Below are 22,563 nucleotides of genomic sequence, written 5' to 3'. Positions count from 1 at the left end.
ACTTTTGGATAATGGGTCTCTGCTTCTGGGAACAGCTTTGGTCCAGTGATGAATAGTACAGAGATCTGCGGGGGCTGGAGGAGCTCAGATGGGGCTCAGCTCCCCTCTTCTCAGATGGCTGAATTGTGGCTGGGATATTTTTTAGCTGGTGCAGGTGGAACAGCCTCCTTGCTGTTTTGTTCTATATCTGGATGGATTTTGGTCTATAACTATGGAAAATATAAAGGAGAAGTGGATGCCTTTAATTGTGAGGGCAGTGAGGTCAGGGCAGTTTAACACCTTACAGCCTGGATGAGGCTGAGAGCTTGGCAAAGGTTAGCTGCTCACTAGCCCTGCTACCTCAAGGCCAGTGTACAAGCCAAAAGGAGGTCACTCTGGAGATGGGGGTCTCTTGTGACCTGAGCATTTTTCTTCAGCCAGTGCAGTTTCGTCTCCACCCTGGGTATTGCCGTGGGTTAATACAGGTAATAAGGCAGTGTTTGATCATCTGAGTTGGCTGTATGGGATAGGAGCTATGGTATGGTGCTAGGGTAGGTTTTGGTAGCATATTTCCATATGGCATCATCAGGAGTAACAGAGTTAATCCAAGAATAAAGGTCTCAGAGCTGGTCTGGCAGCTGTCACACATGACTTTCAATTGCTGTAAACATCATTTCAGGGCTTCCCAATTCCCTGAAATTTTCCTGATGTTAAACTAGCAGCCAGTGAAATGACTGCTAGAACAAAGTGCTGGGGAAATATTTCAGTTGACAGGACATTTTTTTTTTTTTAAATTCTGTCACAATTTCAGCCCTAGATGAGCCCTTTGTTTTCTTCTTTGAGGAGGGATTAATGATGAAAATTTGGCCTCACAGCAAGAAGTGGACCTGAACTCAGAACATTCAGAAAGAGGTATTTTTTCTCAGAGCAGAACTGAGCCCGAACAATTATTTTCTTGGGTTAGAACAGGAACCAAACCATAACAAATTCTTTCAAGTTAAACTGGAAAATCTACTGATTTAGTTCTTTGGTCAGAAGGTTGGCAGAAATGTGCTGTGAATGGGAAGGTACATCAGGCATGCTCAAGGCTCTTTGATAGATCCTATTTTTTCTGATTTTCTAATTGTTGATGAATACCTGTGACAGACTTCACTGGTCAAAATGGAACAACATAAAGTGCTCCAGGCAGGTTTCCTGGTGTTTTACAAGGAAGCTATGTGGGAAAAATAAGGTGGAGGATCTCTTTTTCCCCTCATTTTTTCTTCTTCATTCTATATTTCTGAACAGAGTTCCTACCTCCCCCACTCCTTGATCCCCAAAGTGCTTGGGTTAGAAACAGATCCAATGGGCAGCACCTGGTCCAAGAAAACACCTTTTCTCCTTTTCCCCGCTTTTAGAGCTGGAAAAGTTGCAGCAGCAGCAGAGGACATTAGCAGACCCGTGCGAAGTGCAGCTGAAGCAGAGAGGATGTGTAAAGCTGGTAGAACGGGTAGAAGAGAGGAAGAATGAGTTAGCCTTTTTCACTCATGTGGGTGGGAGAAAGGTAATGCTATTAAACATCATTCACCTCCAAAGTAATGAAAAAAAATGTACATGACAGGCTGTGAAACTTCCTGTGAATCTGACTCATTGAGCTAACATTACCTTTCGGTGACTGTAGTGGCAATTTGTAGTCAGCTGGCAACATGCTGCCAGAAGGGGCAGTGAGGGAGCTGTATCACAAATGTTCATCTTACTATTAGGATATCTTATTTATCTGTGGTTGCAGAAATAATATACTAAGCGTGTGGCAGTGAGAGCACCAGCCGGTCAGAGCACCGTGTGTCCTCTATATACAATAGTAAGCCAAGGCCAGCTCTAAGCACGAAAATGTCAGTGGTTGCTTACAATAGCAGGCTGCCACAGCTGGCAAAAAAAGGCCATGGGCTTGCAAACTACTTTGCCTATGCAAAAGAAGGCTGGCAAGGGAAGGGCAAGGATACACAAACGTGACAAGCCCTGGGAAAAACAGCCAGCCCTAGCAGCTATAGGAACTGCAAGGCTAACCCCAGGGCTCTCCTTCCCCCAGTTTGTCCCAGTCATGCCCCTCTCCTACCATGAGGAGCTCTTTCTCCTCAGGGTTCCTCAGGAGAAGCTGTGTGTTGCCTCTGCAGATAGAAATCAAGAAAAACAGTACCAGAATACTCTGTTTCTATCTTAGCAATATTGATCATAGAACTGCTTCCAAGGCTGCTTTGGTAAATGGAAATCCTTGCTTCCTTCAAGGAAGACTCTGAGGACGTCTTCAGGGGAGTAGATTTTAAGGAGCATCCTTAATAATGTAGAATAATAATGTGTTTGTTAGCACTTGAAGATGATGGTAATAGTTTGGAGATAGGTCATCAGATGATAATGCCAACAACAGCTCCCTCAAAGCTGAAGAAGTGGTGGCAGTTGAGCACATGTTCCTCATCTTACATAGATTTTCCATAGAGGTTTAGGGGGGAACCAAAAGGCTAGCCATGGATGTGACCTGGTGGTGAGACCATGCTATGGAGCCTCTGCCACGAGGCACATTCATACTGAGACGGGCGCTGAATCTGACTCAAGCAGCCCATGTTTTGAAGGAGGGAGGTCACTTTTCTCTGCTGTGAGTGGTGGTTACGCCTCAGCATTTCCCAAGCAATTGAGTGTAAGCTTTGCAGCTCCTGCCTGTGCCCACTCAGCATGGTTACAGACCATCCCTGTCCCCCTGTCCCTAAAACCTACCAGACATCAGATAGCATCAGACTGCAGACTGGAGAGGTAGGAGGTGATTCAGAGTGCACGATTAAGAAAAGTGTTGGCATTCTTTTTACCTGCCCTGGTTTCTGCTTTCCCACTCTCGATGGAGACTGTGTTGTAGGTGTCTCCTCTAGGGCTACTCCATGCAGGGGTGCCACATTCAAGTCCTAGTGGGTTTGGGATGGGCTATGCAAGATACCGACAGTGTTACTTATGATGCAGATACCTGGCCGCTAGGAAGTGTGCTGAGACCACCAGATGGATTACATCTCCTCTACCAATCAGCTGGGAGAAGCACAGCTGAATTTCTGTGCTTTAGGATGAGTGCTCCGAATTGGGTTACTTTTGAAGTTGTACACCCCTTTCCTCCTCCCCTCCCTGCCTCCCCTCCCCCACCCCATCCTCTCCTTCCCTCCTTGCTGCCACATAATGCTGCGGGGAAGAAAACAGGGATGACTGACACCAGATTTATTTGAAAGGTGCTTTTAAGGCATCAGCCTGGGGACGCTGTGGGAAGTCTGGCCCCAGGAGGTGAGAGGTAGCTCGGGAGTCAGGAGAGGAAGGTGGAGCAGGGCCAGCTAAAGCCAGGTTAAGCCAGCTCTTCTGTTCATAGCTTTTAAAGTTGAAATCCTGTTGTCCTCAGCTAATCTTACATCTGCTTGTCAAATAACTATTGATTTTATGTGCAGGTAATATTGTGTCTTAATGCAACATATTTGCAAGCATGTAGACATAAAATGATAAGTAAAATAAAGAATAGATAGATATGTAGATGAATTGATATTTTGCACTTGAATACTGTACTGAACACTGGTGTAGTATTGCTTGAGTGAAAATCAATAAATAGTACGATGATGGAGAAGTTGGAGGAAGAACCTATCTTTCTATCAACCTGCCTAAATCCTACCTTGTCACAGAAAGCCCCTGAAAACTGTCATCTGGCTGATTTTTCGACAATTGCTCGAATATTAAATAAATACAAAAGTTTTCTTCTGCCCAATATCAAAATCTTTGTGTTTGACTCTGTGCCCACTGAAACAAATGGGTCTTGGATGGTCTTTTATGCTGGCTTTTGCAAAATTTCTGTCTAAGGCATATTTGCAGTAAGAATAACAATGAAAGAAGAGATATATTTGTAGCAGATTTTTATTACTCTGCGTGATGTTTTGTATACAGAGATAGTACTTGCAGATAACAGTTACAGGTCATATAAGGAAAGAGCCCCTGCCATCAGAACTGGACTTCTTTAATGCTCTTTAGATTTTTTTTGGTACTTGATATATATTTATGTATGTCTAAATAATTTATCTATCTAGCTATATATTATAAATATATATAATAGATACATATAGACAATATAATATGTATTATAACATATCTATAGTTATCGACAGATATTATAAATGTATGTGTGTATGAATGTCTGTGTGGGGTGTGTGTATTAGAAAGCTATGTGTATATTTGGACAAATCCTCTGTGTTGTATAATGCAGACAGGCAGTCAAACATTAGGCAAGGATTCCAGGCAGTGTGAAGGTAAGTTGAGTGAAAATGTTTATGTGCATGTTCAAAGCTGGGGAAGTTTGAATCTTGTACAATACAATTAAAATGTGTATTTTAGTGATAACTGAATCAGAAATAAACACAAAGAAAATATGAGAGAAGAAAGGAGGAAAAAATTACGCACTGCCGACATGCTCTGAATTAATTTGCTAGGTAGAAACCATGATGTTGATGTAGATACTGTATCTGCAGCTAGCTCCACAGTGAGAGGAATAACCTCTATCTAATACTGTGTTGATATGAAGGTCTTTGACACAGTTTGAAAACACGAGTGATACATTAGAGTTAAAAAATAGCATTTCTGCATTATAGGGTCCAAAGGAAATAATTTATGCTACAGGCTTTTTTGTTCTAGTGACGATTATTTTATGAGAAATAGGTTTTGATTTCTAAACTTAGCCGTGCTGCCCACAAACGGTACTTTCTGGGGATTAACGATTGATCTTTCCATTTCTCAGCTTTTCTTGGTTCTCTTCACATCTTCTGCTTTCCAATGTGTGTGTGTGTGTGTGTGTGTGTGTGTGTGTGCACAAGCTCTGTAGCCAAATGAGGAATAGTCATCTGGCAGAAACAGTAAACCACAGGGATACAGACATATTTCTGTCTCCAAATTTCAGCATGTCCTCAGTCTGAAGACCACGGATGGCTGAAAGATTAAAGTTTGACATTCATTTCTGTTGTCCATTGAAGGGATAAGGGGATTCCCTTTCATTGGTGTTTCAAACTCATATTGGCTGAAGTCATTATCCACGCAAAACCTCTGCTGATTTGAAAGGGGGGGGTCAGAACAAAGATTTCAGAATTAGAAGGGTAGCTCAGGGGAGTGCTCAAGCTTATGCTGAAATCTGTCTTTCATGAGATGGAGCTGTTAATCTTTGTAATTTAGGGAGGCAACTTGCATGTATTTTATGTCCCTCCAGTCCAGGCAAGCCAGCAATAAATCTTTCGGGTGGGCAAAACTGGTTGTGCAATTGCTGGTGAACTGCTAGACAGTTACTAATCCCACATCTCTAATAACTGATCATGCCCTTGTGTATTTATTGTCCTATCTTCTATACTTTGACCCATCTGTGCATCTCCTGCAGGGCAAATATTCATCTGGTGGAACTCTTAAGTCTGATTGTCTTCAAAGGATGACTACTATATTACATTTAAATAACAACAGTCTGGACAGTCTTTGCTGGAGCTGGCTGGACACAGCAGAAGAACCCTTGTGAAAAATGCCTTTCTGTATGCTTCTAGATGCAAATTCACTTCTTCAACCTTCAGATTCTTATTAGAAGTGCTTAAATTGGTGATATGTTCCACGGTTGTCTTATGTTTCCTCTGTAATCAACAGAGCTCAATAGTCACCTGCTGAGGGTGATTCACCCTATCTCATGTATGAATTGTTCTATGGTTATCGCTATCTTTCCTCAGGAGTAACTACCTGCCTAAATTAGGTGATTCTGTTAGTGCCTTAGGTGGGATAACCTGGTAGTATCTTTTAGAATAGAAAAAGAGGAAAACAAAACAAAAAAGAATGGCTGCTACACCTCTGACTGCTCGTGCATTGAACCAGGCCAAAGGACCTGGAACAAGTGAAAGCATTTGGCATTCATGACTTCCTCATTTTATTATTATTATTTTTTAACATTATCATGCACTCAACTGACACAGAAAATACCACTTGACCCAGTCAAATAATGGCCAATAATCCACTAGAGCAGGTAATGGTTACCAAGAGGTTAAAGTCTGTTAACATAAAGTGCTGGGGCAGTGTTTTGAAAAACAAGTGCATTCTCAGAAATCATGTGTGGTTACAGAAAAATGAAGATCAGTGACTGAATAATTATGTATTGGTATATCATTGGATTCAGGTAATTCAAATTATCACTAATATTTTAGATGGCCTACACAGCCAATGTGATCTCTGGGGACCAAGTTTTGCAACCAGTGACCGTACAGTGGACCGAGGCACCTACAATCACATCCAGCCACTTTCTGTGAGCTGGATCACCAAATACCTGTCTGGGTCTGAAAAGGATGTGGGTGGCCTTTTTTACAAATCTAGAGTCAGACTTAATCATACATCACATGCCTCCAGGCAGACACTTTTCTTGTTCAGCAAATAATAAGTACCTATAAAACCGTACCAATACTATAAACATGATCAATAGTACAATAAATATTCTTTATAGGAGCACTCCCATCTGTGATTTTCCTTCTTGTTTTAGAGATTAGAGAAATACAAATAATTCTGAGCTTTTATGATTTGGTTTTACTTCTATTTCACAACCCTCTTTTCCTTTCTGACTGTTGCGAGAAAGTTGTTTCTGAGCCCTGATGATCTCTGCACCTTAAACTCTGTGCTAATCTCTGTGTACTCCTTTGCATTTCAGTTTGCTGCATACCTAAAGGTGAGACTGGCATGTCTTGCATTGCAGAAAGGAATTTTGGACTCAGAACCTGTATTTTATGGAAACACGTTCTGCTGGTGGAAGCACCAGTGGTTCAGGCACATCTTACTTTTTTGACATTGCAGAAAAATAATGTAAGGGCAAGGCATCTGGAATCTTTCTTCCACTTTGTAGATGCTTTGAGAAAGAAAGAGAAATAGGGAAGGTGGAGGTTGGGAGAAAGTCACCATCCATTCCTCTCCTATTGCTTGCAATTAAATAGCAGCATTCAAGGGGCAGTGTTGGATTTTTGGACAGCTGCCTGGCCTTTGTTACTGCTCTTTTTGGCTATGTCTATTTTGTATCTCAGGAAATAAGATAGAAAGCAAAGTGAAGTTGCCAGACCTCTACTACCTAGCTTTGTGGAGTCAAGATGCTTTATGCAATGCAGCACACCAAGATGTTTGGCGTGCCTGAAGATTCCATCTGCACGTGATCTTGGGCCTCTCCTGGAAAAGACCTCATACCATTTGATTCATATGCTCTCAGTCGTGTGGCTTTGCCACAGAAAACTGGAAAAATTGGTACCTGTTATGTGCCCATAGTACACGTGACCTCCCGAGGCTCAGTGCTCCCCTAAAATCTGTGTTTCAGCATAGTTGTATGATCAGGCTTTGGTCATGAATCATGTCTGGGTTTAGTATAGTATTTGACTCCAGGTATTTGTAGTGAAAGAGGTTTGGCTTTAGATTCAGAAAATTACATTTATATGTAAGTGGACTTTGAAGAGTGATTCAGCTGTGTCTGCCACATACATCCCTGCTTGTGGCCGTGATTACACTCACTTCATCTTTACTCCTTTACCTGAGCCTATGGTACTGTGAAGTCCCTGCATGGGCCCTCAAAATGTTGAATCAATTTAATTTCCTCTGTATCATTGTTCTGTTGGGTAAAGAATAATAAGAATAAAAACTTACAACGGGGAATGGACATCCTTAGATGTACATCTGGGCATCCTTAGATGTCAATCACAGGACCAATTATCCAAAGATTTACAGCATCATTAAGTAGTTTTTCCATTGACTTTGTAAAGGAAGGAAGGAAGGGAGGGAGGGAAGAAGAAATAAATAAATTAATAAAAGGAACAGAAAAGGAAAGAAAACAGAACAGCGAGCAATTCTCTTCAGAGAAGCAGTTGTAGTTCATTGAACCTTGTCTTCCTTTTGCCTTCCCGATCTTAGGTAAACATTTGAGTGAAGTCCAAACCAAATACACACACCAAAATAGCGTAGGATGTAACTGATACAATCTCCAGTACTAACAGAAAAAGCTACTTTGAAGGGGGAGGAGAGAGACCTTTTCCTAGAACAGCTATTGCTTGGGTGAAGGCTATCGCTCTTTTGACTGTGCAATGGGAATTAAGTACTTCCTATAGCAAGCATAACAAAATGTCCTGTTCTAGAGATGTGGCACTTGCTAGATGGTAGAGGAGCTCTAAACATTTGGTGCTCTTTTACAGTGCTTCTTTTGAAATTGTCCTAACGTCCCTCATAAATATTTTGACCCCACATATTGGGGTAAGTTATTGAGGCATCTTTCCTATGCAGTAGCAACTTGTCTGAATGGTGTATGTGTTGAAAGGAGAGGGTGAGGATGAATGGTAAAGTAACAGCAGAGAGGAGAAATTCAAGCCACAGCTGTCAGTAACTTTGGCCCATCTGCAAACCAAAGACCACCGTGCAGTGCTGTGCACACACCTAAGTTCAAGGTTTGGGCTCTCACCTTCTTGGTTAGGTGACAGAGGAGACTGATAGGGCCAGAGGAGCATTTGGATATTAATCAGGCCCAGATAGCCTAGCTCAATTAAATGCCTTAAGTTAGCCTTGAGGAGGCTCAAAGCTCATCATTTCATGTCAAACAACTGCTTTGAGAGACATCACATCTAATCCATGCTGAAGGAGTTCTCATATGCCAAATGTGTCTAGACATCCTAGATTTTAATATCCTACAACTTGCAGAAATCTAGAGGTGAAGGAGGCACCATGGTGGTCAAAGCCTGTGCTGCATTTTCACGGGTATAAATCAGGTATAACACCACCCATGGCTGGAGCTGCATATATTTACACCAGGTGAAGATCTGGCTTCTTGCCAGCGCTGGCTGCTACAGAAGATACAAAAGACCTTTAGATGATGAGGAGGTTATAGAAGGGAGTGGTGGCTTATTATGAAGATGGGGCTGAGCCTGCTTTTGGGACAAGTCCATGTAGCTGTTTAAGGAGACAACAAAGCCCAGGCCTGATGTGTCTGACACACCTGATCTTGTTTTTGGAGGATGAAAAAGTGATCTTCAACTTCTTTTGCAGTTCTGTGCATGGGCTACCCCTCATACTTTTATGCTGTGCCATACAAGGTTCTCACCATTGCTTTGCGTGGGGTACAAAACGTTCCTCTCTGGAGGAACTGTGATGTTCTGGGAGTGTTGCTGCTGGCTGTTAAAAGGCTGCTGCATTTGCCCCAGAGGAGAGGAGGGGTACGGATGCACACCAGATTTCTGCATTGTATGAAAGGAGCCTTATAATTATCTTATACATTACAGTTGGGAGCCTTAGGCAAAGGGTAGGCTCCTGTGCTTTCTCCTGACCCATTGTATGAAGTTTCATGTGACACAGGGTGGGGACACGGCTGCCTTTGGACGTCTTGGTAGTGTAATGATAGTCATTACGTGACAAATGGGGCTGGGCCAGCCTGCCTGGGCATGGGTTGAGGTTGGACCGTGTGGCCGCATGACACGTTGGGCACTGTGGTGGGGAAGGAGCTGGAATACCACCAGGCTCTGGGACGCATGACCTTGTCTGGGGGCTTCAGAGGTGGGCCATGCCCTGTGGGGGGTTGTGCTGCATCCTGACATCTCTTCTGAATGTGGAGCCCACATGCTGCATGTGGTAAATGCTAAACCAGCTGCCTGCCACTGCTCAACCCAAGAAGGAGAGCTGTTTTCATGATCTCCTCGTTACTCATCCTCTGATGAGGTCCCACCTGCGTTTTTTCCCTTTGTTTCCAGAGACAAGTCATCTCGGCACCTTTCCCTACCTTTCAGCTTTGTCTCCAAGATGAAGAGCCAACAGGAGCTGGTGTACCACACAGAGCCACCTTCTCCACGGTGGTCCAAAGTCTCTCTGGATAAGCCAAGATGTGTTAAAATAGGAAACATAACACCTCTGTATGAGCAGATTGTGCTTAGCTGTTGTCACTGTGGTATAATATGAGAGGATTTGCTCTTGCAAGGAGGGACAGATGCACTGTAATCCCCTTTAGCCTGGTCCAGCGCACCATGTGTGGTCTGGGTGCTGAGGTGCTGCTGCGGATCAACTGGCTTGTTCAGACCGTGGCTGCTCCCAGCCAAAATTAATTCCAGGATTAATTCTTGAACTGGCTGCGGTGAGGCTGCTCATCCCATAGAAATGCTACAATTGTTGAACTAATGGTACGGTTGCTGCTCAGAAGAGGATGATATCAAATTCACACAAAATTTCCACAAAGCAAAAAAATTGTGTTTTGTTGGGTTTGTCATTCATGTAATTCAAGATGCTCCCTTTATATCCAGCTTTCTTGTTTGAACTTTACTTTTATTTTTGTGAGCCTGTATTTCTCACCAAGGAGTCAACCTGATGGCAAAAGCATACAGCTGTTCTTTAGACATGTTGAAATGAAATGCTCTATCACCTTGAGAAGTTTTTTCTAGTAATTCTCAAAGCCCACCAACTTGCTCAAATGGGTCTTGGACCAGGGGCTGGGTCAGCTTCCAGGAGCTGACAAAATTGGAGTTTTACAAAGAATTCCTTGTCTGCGGTGCACCCCACCACCCCACCCAGAGGAGAATAACAGAACAGGAGAGTGATTATGGGAACTCATATCACTGAAAGATCAAGCTTCAGTTTAATCACCTCTTGTTAATTTCGTTCTCATATTGGATTTTAATACATTTTTAATCTCTTTTTCATTCTTCGTGCATTATCACCTGGGTGATCTGAGTGAGCAGGAACCAACCTGATGCTGTGACTGAAAGGCAGCAGGGGAGGTGTAACAGTAGAAGCCAAAATTCCCGGGAGGTTATGGAGGAGGGATGCAAGCTGAGGACTTGGGCTGGCAACAAAACTTTACACTGGGACTCAGGCAAGATGGTCCTGTTGTGTGACCTTGAGTCTGCATTGCTCTGGCCTCTCGTTTGCCTGTTCAATTATAATCTCCCTGAGTAAAGAATTTTTTACTGAGTATATACAGCACCAAGCATGAAACCTTCTTCTGAGCTAGACCCTCAAAGAAATGGCTCACATGCAAAAAAGAAAAATCTTGAAAACTTAAACTAATGAGAGAGAGAACCTGTCAAACACCCCTTTCGAGGGACTTCTCCCATCCCCCTCCATGCTGAACTTATTTTTCCTTCAGTTCAAAAAGACCCTTATCAACGTTTCAATCTTTCCATGTAAATACACTGACAAGTGTCAGACCCTGGCAAACCTATAATTAAGGCTGAGCACAATTTGCTAATAAAAGCTAAGAAACTCTGGGTTGAGTTTACTTACATTATCCCCACTGGGCACTTTCCATCAGAATCTTTTATCTGCCTCTACAAATGCCACTTTGACATTATTTTTACTGAATCAATCAAACGCGGACACTACACACATTCTCCTTGCTGTGAAGATGCTCTGGCTTCAGAAATAAAGATTTTTGTTGTTGCTGTTGTTGTCATTGCAGCTCCTCTAACTCACAAAGCACAGTGAGCTTTTGGAAGGAGAGAAAGAATGAGAAAAATAGAGGGGGGGAGAGAAAGAGAGAGAATTGGAGAGAGAGAGAGAAAACGTGAGCCAGAGATTGTGGCAGGCTTTACAAATTGGCACAGTCTTATCAACAGCATTTCATGGTTTTCTGGAACTCTTTCAAAGGAAACTTGCCTTTGTGTGCACTGGCTTAAGCTTTACTAATATTTAAAGCTATATTTAAAAGTTTATGAAAATTACTTCTGAGTTCCTTCTGTCTCTTAAAAATCGCCGAGGCCAATGTTTGCTTCTTGCTGTTATCCCTCTCACCCCCCCTCCCCCAAAGTTTCTGTGGTTTTCCCATCCTCTTCGTCCTTCCTTGGCAGTGTTTCTGCCTTTCCCTTTCCCTCCCCCTCCACTGTGTTCCCATCTTCCAGCTTCATTTCTAGGGTGGTTGGTAGAAGGGTTTTGTTTGATGGGTCTGTTTGTAATGGGTGAGGTCCAGCTTTCAGCAGCGCCACTCTCCACTACATCCGTAAGTACATAAGTAAATACATCTCTCACGCTCTCTTTCTCTTGGGTTCCTGCTTGGACAGAGGGTCAGCTGTTTTTTTCCTTACTTCTGCCTCTCTATAGCTATGCCTAGGTCAGCATAGCACCTCTGATAACCCACTGCAGCATCCTCAAGCAGATGTTGAAATAGCTCAGGTGGTCCTTAGCGCAGGCACGTGCCACTTTTAATGAGATTCAAGGGGGTGAAATCATTCCAGCTTTCAACTTATTGGTAAAGAAATGGTGCCTAAAACCAGATTTGTCTGGAAGCAATGTTATTTTCATGAGGGTGGGCACTCAGACTCATGCTTTACATGAGCACCAGCCACTAGCAGCATACTATTGGGTTTAGCTCTGCTAAAGGGCAGTGGTGACATTTAGGGTAGGGCTTGCCTGGCACCCTATGATGGTTGTGTTTGAGCTGATCATCCTTTTCAAATCATTGTGCTGGCACACATATCCACAGAAGAATTGCATCCTAAAAATATCCACTTGTCTACAGTGCTGTTAATGGAGCTGGGGAGCTCTGTAGATATCCATGTATCTCTCTCAGATATGTGGATATCTACAGAGGTCTAAATAAATGAAATAAGAATCCTTTCTGGGGGTATCTGTTGAAATTTTTTCTCACCCCCCACTTTTTTTTTTTTTTTTTCTTTTTCAAGTTTATACCTTGGGTATATCCAACAGCAATGTCCTGCTTTCCTAGTTTAGATCTGGGTGATGAAGGCATGGGTGGCTTTCCTTTTGCAATGTCCTGAAAAGTGCCTGTTCTGCACCTGGGGTAATTTGGTGGAGCTATGCTGGCTTCAGACAGGATGATCTTCTCTGACTTTGCTGACTTCAAATGATCTAGGCAAATGTGCCCTTTCTGAGGAAGTGACCCCTTACTTTACCTTATTCCATGGCATCAAAAAGAACAGCTTTGTTGTAGGAGAATATCAGGTAACACTCATCTCTCAAAACTTAAAAGTGCATAGGAATGAACCACAAATAAAAGCTATAAATGTCTCCTGTATCCCATAGTGTATCAGTTATAAGCAAATCTTTTATATAAATGAACCCCAGATCCTTTAGATTCCCTTTGAAGAAATCTTGTCCTCTGGCAGCTGGAACTGCAGTGGTGGGAGTGATAGAGGTAGTGGCTGGGAGACATGGCTGTCTGCTAGAGATAGGATCAACGTTCCTGCAAGGGACAACTGCAAATTTGGTGTTACAGTGAGATTATAAATCCCCTTAGATTTTACTGTTGGTTTTGGAGAGGGAAGGAAAATAAATCCAGCAAATTATGATATCTCTGTCTATATATAGATATAGATATGTACATAAATTATTTACAAATCTGCATATAGATGGCAACACAGTGTAATGCTGGTTAAGGTTTATTATGCTTTAATGCATTAATCAATACAGGACCAATGAAGCGACCATCACTATTTTACAAGGCAGGGGATGGCTAAGTGATTTGCCCGGGGCCAGAGAATAAATCAGTGTCTCAGATGGGATGAGAAAGGAAAAGGCTCCCATTCAGGTGAGATTCTCGACAGAACAGCTGATACCTGAGTGAAGCAAGGCCTAAGCAAAGGGCAGTGGTGGCCTGTCACTTTGGTATCCATCACTTTGCTAAGAAGTGTTTCTGGAGGGAAGCTCCTCTGCCCCTTCTTCTCTTTTCTCATCAGATGAAATAACAGCCAAAGATCTCTTTTCATTTACTATCCCCAGACTCGTCTTTGTCTCGTTTTCATGCCTTCTGTGCCTTGGAAAATGATTTTATTTTCTAGAGGTCAGACAGCTCAGTGTCAGGAAGCTCGTACCCCAGGCTCAATTTCCCTGCAACAACGAGATCTTGCCATAGTAGCTTGCACGTTATAGAAAACAACAGCACCTATTAAAAAGCAATGATCGTGCACACCAAATAATTAGTGTCATTAATTATTAGTACTGTGGCATAACCTGCAGGGCCCAATTAAGATCCGAACCTTATCATGCTAGGCTGGGGAAACATATTAACACACAGCTTTGGCTTTGAAGATTTTGCATTTTTAATGGACAGAATTAAGAATAGGAAAAAAATGAACTTTTTCTTCCTATTTTGCAGGTGGAACACTGGGACCCGGAGGTATTGAGCCGCCCAAGGTCACAGAGGCTGCGTTGAAGTTGAGAGTTGAACTTGTGCTCCTATGTCCTGATCAAGCAGAGCTCCAAGATGGAGTTTAAAACTATGGCGAGGTTTTAATATAACAGGGAAACTAATAAACTGAAAAGAGAGCTTGGGAAGGAAGGAGGGAGGGAGAGGGATATGTGTGATTGTGCCTCTCACACTCAGGCTGTTCAATGACTAATAACAACTGGTCTTAACTGAGATGCTCCAGGGGATGTCTTATTTCATCCCAAGCTACTTAAAGAGCCAGTTAGTCTCAGAAAACTCTGAGCCTGTAATCTAATGCCCAAATAACATTTGCCATTAAGTCACCGTGAGGGGAACATATATGTATATGTATGCATATTTACAAATATATACATATATAGTGTTTTACTTGTTTAACCTACATCTATATGTATATATAATAACTCATGCACACACACACACCCTTCCCTGTCTTAAAATAATATGACTAAGTTAGCAGTGGGCCTACCATTGCAGCCTGGAAATTTAGCTGATTTAGAAGTTGTCATTAACATTTTTAACAAAAAGTGTTTCATTTAAATTCATATTTTGAAAAGCTGTGCTCAACTGTGAAGAGTCAAAGAAAAGCACTCATGCAATGACAGAATGTCCTTATTTTACCATATGCAGAATAAAATACTGTTTTATTTATTTATTTATTTTTTAATGAAATCACATTTCTACATAAACTTTGGAAAAGACTGGAGGTCAATATTAAACTTAAAGTATTCCAAAACTAGCTAGTTTTGACATTTAATCTCTAGGAGGAAGAAAGACAAAAGAATTTGTATTCCAGGTGGAAAAATAAAAGATTGGACTGATAAAAAAAATACCATAAAAAGAAAAATTTGATTTGCCTAGGTGGGAAATGAAGTTTCCTCTGTGCTCATGATTCAGCTTCCTGAGATAAAAGCATTCTGATAGATATAATACACTTTCCTCCCTAAAAACTGTGTTGTTTAAAGCACAGAAGGACCTGCTGCAGAGATGAGTAGGGCCAAGCCATGGAGACCTCACTACAACCTACAGGAGGAGGGTTTCACTTGCAGCACTTGCAGGTGTGTTGGTTTGTGTTGGTTTGGTACATGTAGACAGTTATTATGAGTTCCCCATCTTGGGGGGAGCCTGCAGATGCCGACTCTTCCACTGAACAGCTTTCCGTCGTCCTTAAAAAGAACACTAGAAAATGGATTTCTCCACGCCACAGAATGGGCACCCCAAATTAGCAACCACTTTTCGGCATAACCCTTCAATATCCCTGCAGGTGCGAATGAGGCCGATAAAACTCACTCACAAAGCCGTTGCAGAGAAAAAGACATAAATCTTTACAGCACCTTCAGGTGTTAAAATGATGGGCATTGAGGAAAAGCCTATGTGTAAATGAATCATTCTGTCTGGGGGCAAAACTGTGATAACACTCCAAAAATTTGTCCTGAGGGTCAATCATTGCATGGGGAAGAAAGAACAAAATCCAGAAGAGCTGCTGACTATGGGAGCTCTGTCCAGCCTTTGCACAGATTAAGGCCTTATGGGAAGAAAAATGAGAGAGTGCATATTTGCATTTCTTTTGCAGAGTGAATGTGTGCAGAACAGCAGCTTTAATCCTGGAACTTCCAAAGTGTTGAACGCTTGACTTGGAGATCTGAGTTGGAGTTGTTTGATGGTTGTTTTTTTTTTTTTTTTTTCTTTGCATCTCTTTACACAGACATATTAGATAGGCAGCATATATTTACATAGTGGATTTACGAAGTTGTAGCTGGATGTTTTTCTAAATTACTGTGAAACTAACACTTTTCAGATCCCGTTCACTCTTTCTGGGCCCACAAAGAGGGCATCCCAATTTGTGCTTCTACTAGTTTGCAGGTTTGACTTCATTTCTCTCTTCCTGCTGCCTTGGTGGCTCTTTTCCGTTTTCATATATTTCCATCTTTCTCTTGAGCTGCCATTTAAATGACCTTTCCCATTCACCCTTAAAATTCCACCCAACTGAAAACTAGTCCTGCCTCCAGGCCTGTGACTATGGCCTCTGTATTCTTGGACAATGGAACTAGGAAAGAAAAAAAAAAAAGGGAACATTCCTGCAGGTCCTCGGTGTGTGGATAACAAACAGGGCACAAGAGGCAGGCATGTAAATCAGAAATCACTCCATTAGCTTGTTAAGCGTTTTGGAGTGACACCACATACATTAGGAGCCACAATGGAGGGATACTGGCCATTTGATGTTCATGAGATGAGGAAGGTTTAAGAAGAGAAAAAGGAAGGGGGAGGGAGGGATGTGGGCTTTCTAATGTAAACACCATTATCATTTGAAAATCAATTAGCTCCTTGCACTGAGGGAATGACGAGACTTAAGGCCCTTTCTGAACTGCTATTGTGAGCCTGGGTTATTTACTTTAATTAAGAGGAGACAGAGTGGATTATTGTCTCAAACTAAGAAGTTGGGAAGAGTCAGAAAATTACACTCTACCTCACTGCACAACAAAGCCAGGGTAAGAGACAGGCTCCAAACCCAGCAAAGTCGGAAAGAAATTAGCCTTTAATCTGGATTCGTCCTACATAAGACACAATCAAAAGGAAGCCAGGTTCAGAGCCTGGCTCTGCTAAGCATGGGGCTTGATATTGCAGTGACTGTCACTGCCAGCTTTTCTGTTGAAGTTTAATGTTTGGACCGGAAGGGGCTTTTGCCCCTGGAAGGGTTAGAGTTTAAGAGCAACATTTATTTTGGCCTGAACATTAACACACTGAAGTGTCAGGTATGGGGTTGCATTTCCTCTTGCTTGCTCAAACCCAACAATGGAGCAACATTTTGCTTTAGAAACAAATATGTTTAATTGTTGATGCAAAGATGTTTTCTGGATGAAGATGCTTATATTTTTTGTCTCTTCTTTGATTCAAACAGCTTGGATTAGAAGAAAAGGAGAAAAAAAAAAAAAAAAGAGAAGAAGGAGAAAAAAAAAGAAAAGGAATTTGGCAAGTGACTAATCCACAATATTGTCTAATTTGGCATATGGAGAAACACCCCCCCGAGGTATCTAATACTGAGATGTTTCAGCTCTGCTTTGCATTGCCCACTCTTACTCTGCATACTCTAAATATGTATTAAGTCAGTCGAGCATGGCAGCTGCTGAAGGAGTTGCCACAGCTTACTGGGTAAATAATGATCATTTTATAAATCACCTAAATGCGTATCTACCCCAAAGACTATGGCGGTGGCTTATGGGAATGCTGATTTGCATTTTTAAAATGTGCTTGGATGTATTTGCAATTGCTGTGCCTCCCTCTGATTGCTGCATGCTCTAGTTTTAAGTTTGGGGCCCAATTCTGCTTTCAGTTATGAATGGATGAATCTGAAGTGTCATCACTGAAATGAGCAACACAAAGTCAAACTGAGGAACTAGTCCGCTTGATGAGATTCCACTAGGAATACCCTGTGAACACAATTTGGCACTGACATCTCTTGGTGATTTTGCATGGGGAATAACTTCATAAATAAATCCTTGAGAACTGAGAAGCACCATTTTTGGGATGAGCTGCTGTCCAGCTGTGAGGCTGAGGGGGAGTAGCTGCAGACCATGGGCTAAAAGATCCCAGTGAGGCCCTACCACCCCTCTGGAAAACATCTTCCTTGTAACAGGCTCTGGGGCCTAGACATGCCTTTTTTGGCCCATGGAGGAAAAAAAAAAAAAAAAAAAGTCTTTTCTATCTTCTTGACACACATCCAAGTTCATTGACACTTAGACTTTCACAGGACTGGGACCATCCTCTGTGTTTTATCATCAGAGACATCTTGGCCTACAGTGAAGCCAATACCACATGACTCTACAAGCAAATGGATGAGAAGGCTTTTCAGAGGAACAAAACACTCATTACTTTAGATAGCAAGAATAAAATACTTATTTTTGTATGTATCTGGTCAGAGTTCTCCCAGACATCCAGGGCTCTTTCCTCTGCCTCTCTTTTGCAGCCAGATCCCATTTTTTTTTTTTTTTTTTTTTTTTTTTTTTTTTTTTCTCCTCATTTGGTCCTGTGATTAAACCAGTTACTTTTCCTATGGCAGCCACTCCCTCTTTTCTGCTCAAGTTTCTGGTGGGCAAGTGCCAACCCATGCACTAAGTCTTGTAGAAATGCCTGTCCTGTCTCCAGAGCCCAGTGAAGCAGAGATGCATGAACACATCCCAGCTGAGTTAATGTATTTTGCATTTTAGTCTCCGTCTTCTACCTAGTGATCTGTGCCTCATGTTTCTCTGTTCCACCTCTCCCAGCTCCCTTGGTGGAGGTCCTTATGGGGTATGGTGCACAGACAGACCTTCAGGAGAGGTCACATAAGTATGCCCATAGAGAAGATGTATTTATTTCCCATTATCAACACCTATCTCAGTTATTCCTCTTTTGAGGGGTTTTCAGCTGTGTCCCCATTCACTAATGGAAAGAAAAATGTCCTTTTGAATGAACTATCCATGCAAAGCTCAGCTCCTTCTACTGTCACTGACCCTCATGTGGCAGTACAAGTAGAGGTACAAACACACAGTGGTGAGGACCAGAGCCCAGGTGAGAAATGAGAAGTACTGAGGAATGAGATTCCTGACAGCAGTAAATTATTCTTAGAAACTTTTGGAGATGAAGAGCTGGACCTGGTGAGGAAAAGACAGTAGCTTCCCTCCTTAAATGAAGTGTCACCAGGCTTCAAATCCTGGAAGACCTGGGTAGGTGTAACATAAGACAGATGATCAGTAGTTGCTCCCTTCTCCCCTGGTGAGGTATAGCTTTTAATACTTAGTTACAATGGGCTCAGATAATGTATTAAAACTAGGCTTAACTCTGTACATGTTGGATTAAAGTTGAATTCTTTATGTATATATTATCTGGTTATTGTAATATTATTTTGTGATCTTGAATATACTTAATTGTATTAGAAATGGTGCAGCAGAGTCTTTTTCATCATTATTAATGTGAAAATAAATAAATAGAGGATTTTTTTTTTCCCCAGGAATAAATCAAATCCTCAACTGGAGTGCAGGGTCAACAGACCCACAGGGCTAAGCTGCTGGCTGCAGATAGCGTATGTGTGTGTGTATAGATGACTACACACAACTGTGCCACCTATATTTGCATTCCTACAGCTGTTCATTATTTGTATCTATTATACAGTGGAGAGAGCACAAATGTATGCAATTGAGACACAATAATGCAGGGATTTGAAAGGATCAATCCATCAGTTCAAGTGTGTTTGGGTTTAAGGAGAAGGGGATGCACTGATAAATTCACTGATTTATTTTCACTAACTCTCTCTGTATTTTGAGGCAAGGCCTGAGCCACTGAAGCTGCTGCAGCTGACAGTGATTTATATTGGCTGCAAGATCTGGCCTGGAGCCTTTAAGTGTATGTCAAGCACCTCCAGCACTTTATGAATCTTTCTGGATGGAGTTTTCTAAATCCAAATCTGAAGAAAAAGCCCATCCATTAAGAAGGAGAGCACATGTTCAACTGTTTTGTGTTTAGGGATTCCTATCATGTTTGTTGAGATCCCATTCAGTTTTGACCATCCAGCCGCTTCGTGTGGCCTACAGCCTTGGAAAGCAACCATGGTCTCATTCCAGAAGAACCAAAATGTTCTTAAGCACTGTTTGGGTTAAACTGAGTCCAGTGAGGAGACATCAGGAAAGACTGTTGCTGGCTTGCTCTTGCTCCTACAGTCAGGAGATAGAGATATCTTGATGTCTTTTACAGCTGTGTGGAGCAACATCTTCCTTCCTGCTCCAGTCTTGTTACATGGCAGAGTACTGGAGGGGACAACCAGAGAGACAGAATGACTTGACTGTAGCCTTTTAGGGTTGTGCTGCCATCTCTTTAATACAAGCTTTAAAATACAGAGAAAAAAAAAAAAAAAAGTGAAATAGGTGGTGAACCCGTGGGGTGCAGCCCAAGCTGAGGGTAAAGGTGGTGGGTGTGAACAAACCAGCAGAGAGGTGGAGGGTATGTGGGGCTGGGACCCAGGGGCTGGGACAACATTCCTGGCTCTGCTGCTTACCTGGGGTAATTCCCTTCTCCTCTCTGTTTCCCGTCTATCTTTTGTGAAGTTAATTATAATCTCACTGTAGCAGAGGGTAGGGGCTTTTTTGAGATCCCGTAAAGACAGCTGACCCTATTTGCTAGGATAAGTAGGTAAAAGTAATGGGAATGAGCCCTGGGGGAAGGTGGGAACTGAGAAAGGAGGGGAGACGGGCTGGTTTCCAGATCACAGATTCAAAAGGTTTCTAGCTCAGGAAGGTGAAGGAGAGCTCAGACAAGAGCTATGTGGCTACTTGTTTCCCTGAGGGATCCAGCTACCTAAAGTGCAGAAGGACAGAATTGGTTTCTTTTGGGTGGAGTTGCCCCACTCCCTTTTTCTTCTTAGAAAATAAAGCTAATTTTGGAGTGCAAGCCTAAGGTGCTCTGGCCAACAGGAAGGGGGCTGGCAGGAGGTATCATCAGCCTACAGAATATGTTGAGTGCAGCACTCTGTATGATGAGTACTGAACATTCATAGATTTTGCTATTGTAGCAATCTAATAATAAACAAGAGTATTGTGTTCCCTGCTTTTTCAAAGATGACATAATTATCAAGACAACCTGATAAATATGCGCACCGCTGTAAAATCAATGTCATTAAAACAACAAAGAACAACTCCTGTCTGGGCAAAGGGATATCTTACCACTATAATTCCAGTCCATGAGCTCTACAAGCAGGGATTCCTTAAAAAAAAAAATTAATTGTACCCAATTAATCAATTAACTTGGCTTTCCTAATGTCCTGTACCCCTTTTTTCCAATCGGGAAAGAGCTTATCTACCTGGAGAATAGACCTTGCCTAAATCACTGGCAGAGCTAGTGAACAGGTGTCCTGCTGGATGTCCCTGAAGCAGAAAGCTTTTGCCACTGGTTGTGACTTGAGTCTGCTACCCAAAAGCAGTATCTTGGCATTAGCTCTGACTGAGCCTCCCCTTCCCATGTGTCTCATAGAACCTGTTTGGTTCTCTCTCTCCTTTCAAAGAACCTGAGGAAGGAGGATTACAGATCCTGAGGCCCAGGCTCACCCCTGGCAGAGAGCAGCTGAAGAAAGTGTCAAACACAAAGAGGGATGAACTCGCACTGTTTTTCTCTGATGCAGATGCTCACGGGAGGATGTTGCAAGGATGGACTCAGCTCAGCACTCAACCTGTGAGTGACAAGGGAAGACTCAGGCTTACAGGAACAACTGGGTGGTGATGCTGATAGGGACATGGCAGGCTGACTTTTGCTTGAGTTCTTTAACTCTCATTGGACCAGTTCCAGAGACAATTCTTACTCAATTTCCATCTGATAGAAACTCATCCATGGACTAAGGGGTTTGTGTGCACATGTCCATCTAGTTATTGCCTTGACAGTGGAAGAGGCTCTTGCTGACATTGACCCCACTGGAAGATACAGGGATCAGTGGGATGAACTTCATTAAGCATTCTCTAAAGCCAAACAAAGCTAAAAAATACCCTTGTGGAAAAAATTAAAAGCGACTGGGCTTGTTCCAGCTGAGATGGGCTGGCAGCTGAGCTGGCAAACTTGTGAGAGACAAGTGAATAGCATCTCACCCCAGAGCTGTGTGAAGCTGCTTGGGGCGAGGGGTTGGATGGAGGAAGACATATGATTAAGAGTGATGTTAAGGCTGAATAGAAGTAAAGGATCCAACTGCCGATCCCACAGAAGCACTGAAGAAAGAGTGAATTCTCTGTAAGATTTCCTGAGAGGTTTATTGTTCCCCAGTGGGAAGGCTGCAGGACATCCCAGTGAAAGGCTGGCCTCTCTGCAGAGACCTTGTGCCTCTGCAGTGATGGCTTTCCCAGAGCCACATCTGCCCTTCTCCCAGCAGCTTCCTGCCAGAGCTCCTTGACTCCAAGGATGTGGGCCTGGCAGGTTGCCTGCCAGCCAAAAGTACCCTTGGTCCTCCCTGTATCATGGGATCAGGGGATGATTCGGGTTGGAAGGGACCTCAGGAGGTCTCTGTCCAACCTCTTGCTTCACACACGGTCAGCCATGAGCTCAGCCCAGCTTGCTCAGGGCCGTTCCCAGGTTGCTTCAGATTTCCCTGTCTTACCCAGTGGCTGCTGCTCTCCTGGACCATTCTTTGACTTGGGCTTGCTTGGGTGACCAAATCCAAAGCTGTCTGGCCATCAGACCCAGCAGCTTCCAGACTGCTCAGGATAAAGTTGCTCTGTGAAACAGGGCAGTCCCCAAAGTCCACGTTAGTTCTCCCCAGACAGAAGCTATTTTGTCTTCTCCCCCCTCCTCCTTTCCTCCCAAACAAAACTTTCTCTTTGTTTTACTCTCTTTGTATATGGTTGAAATAAAAACATGCCAAAATATAATCATGGTAAACTGTTTCCTGTTGG

Source organism: Aythya ferina, assembly GCF_964211825.1.
Source record: "Aythya ferina genome assembly, chromosome: 1".
NCBI classification, from domain to species: domain Eukaryota; kingdom Metazoa; phylum Chordata; class Aves; order Anseriformes; family Anatidae; genus Aythya; species Aythya ferina.
This window is presented reverse-complemented; position numbering follows the sequence as displayed.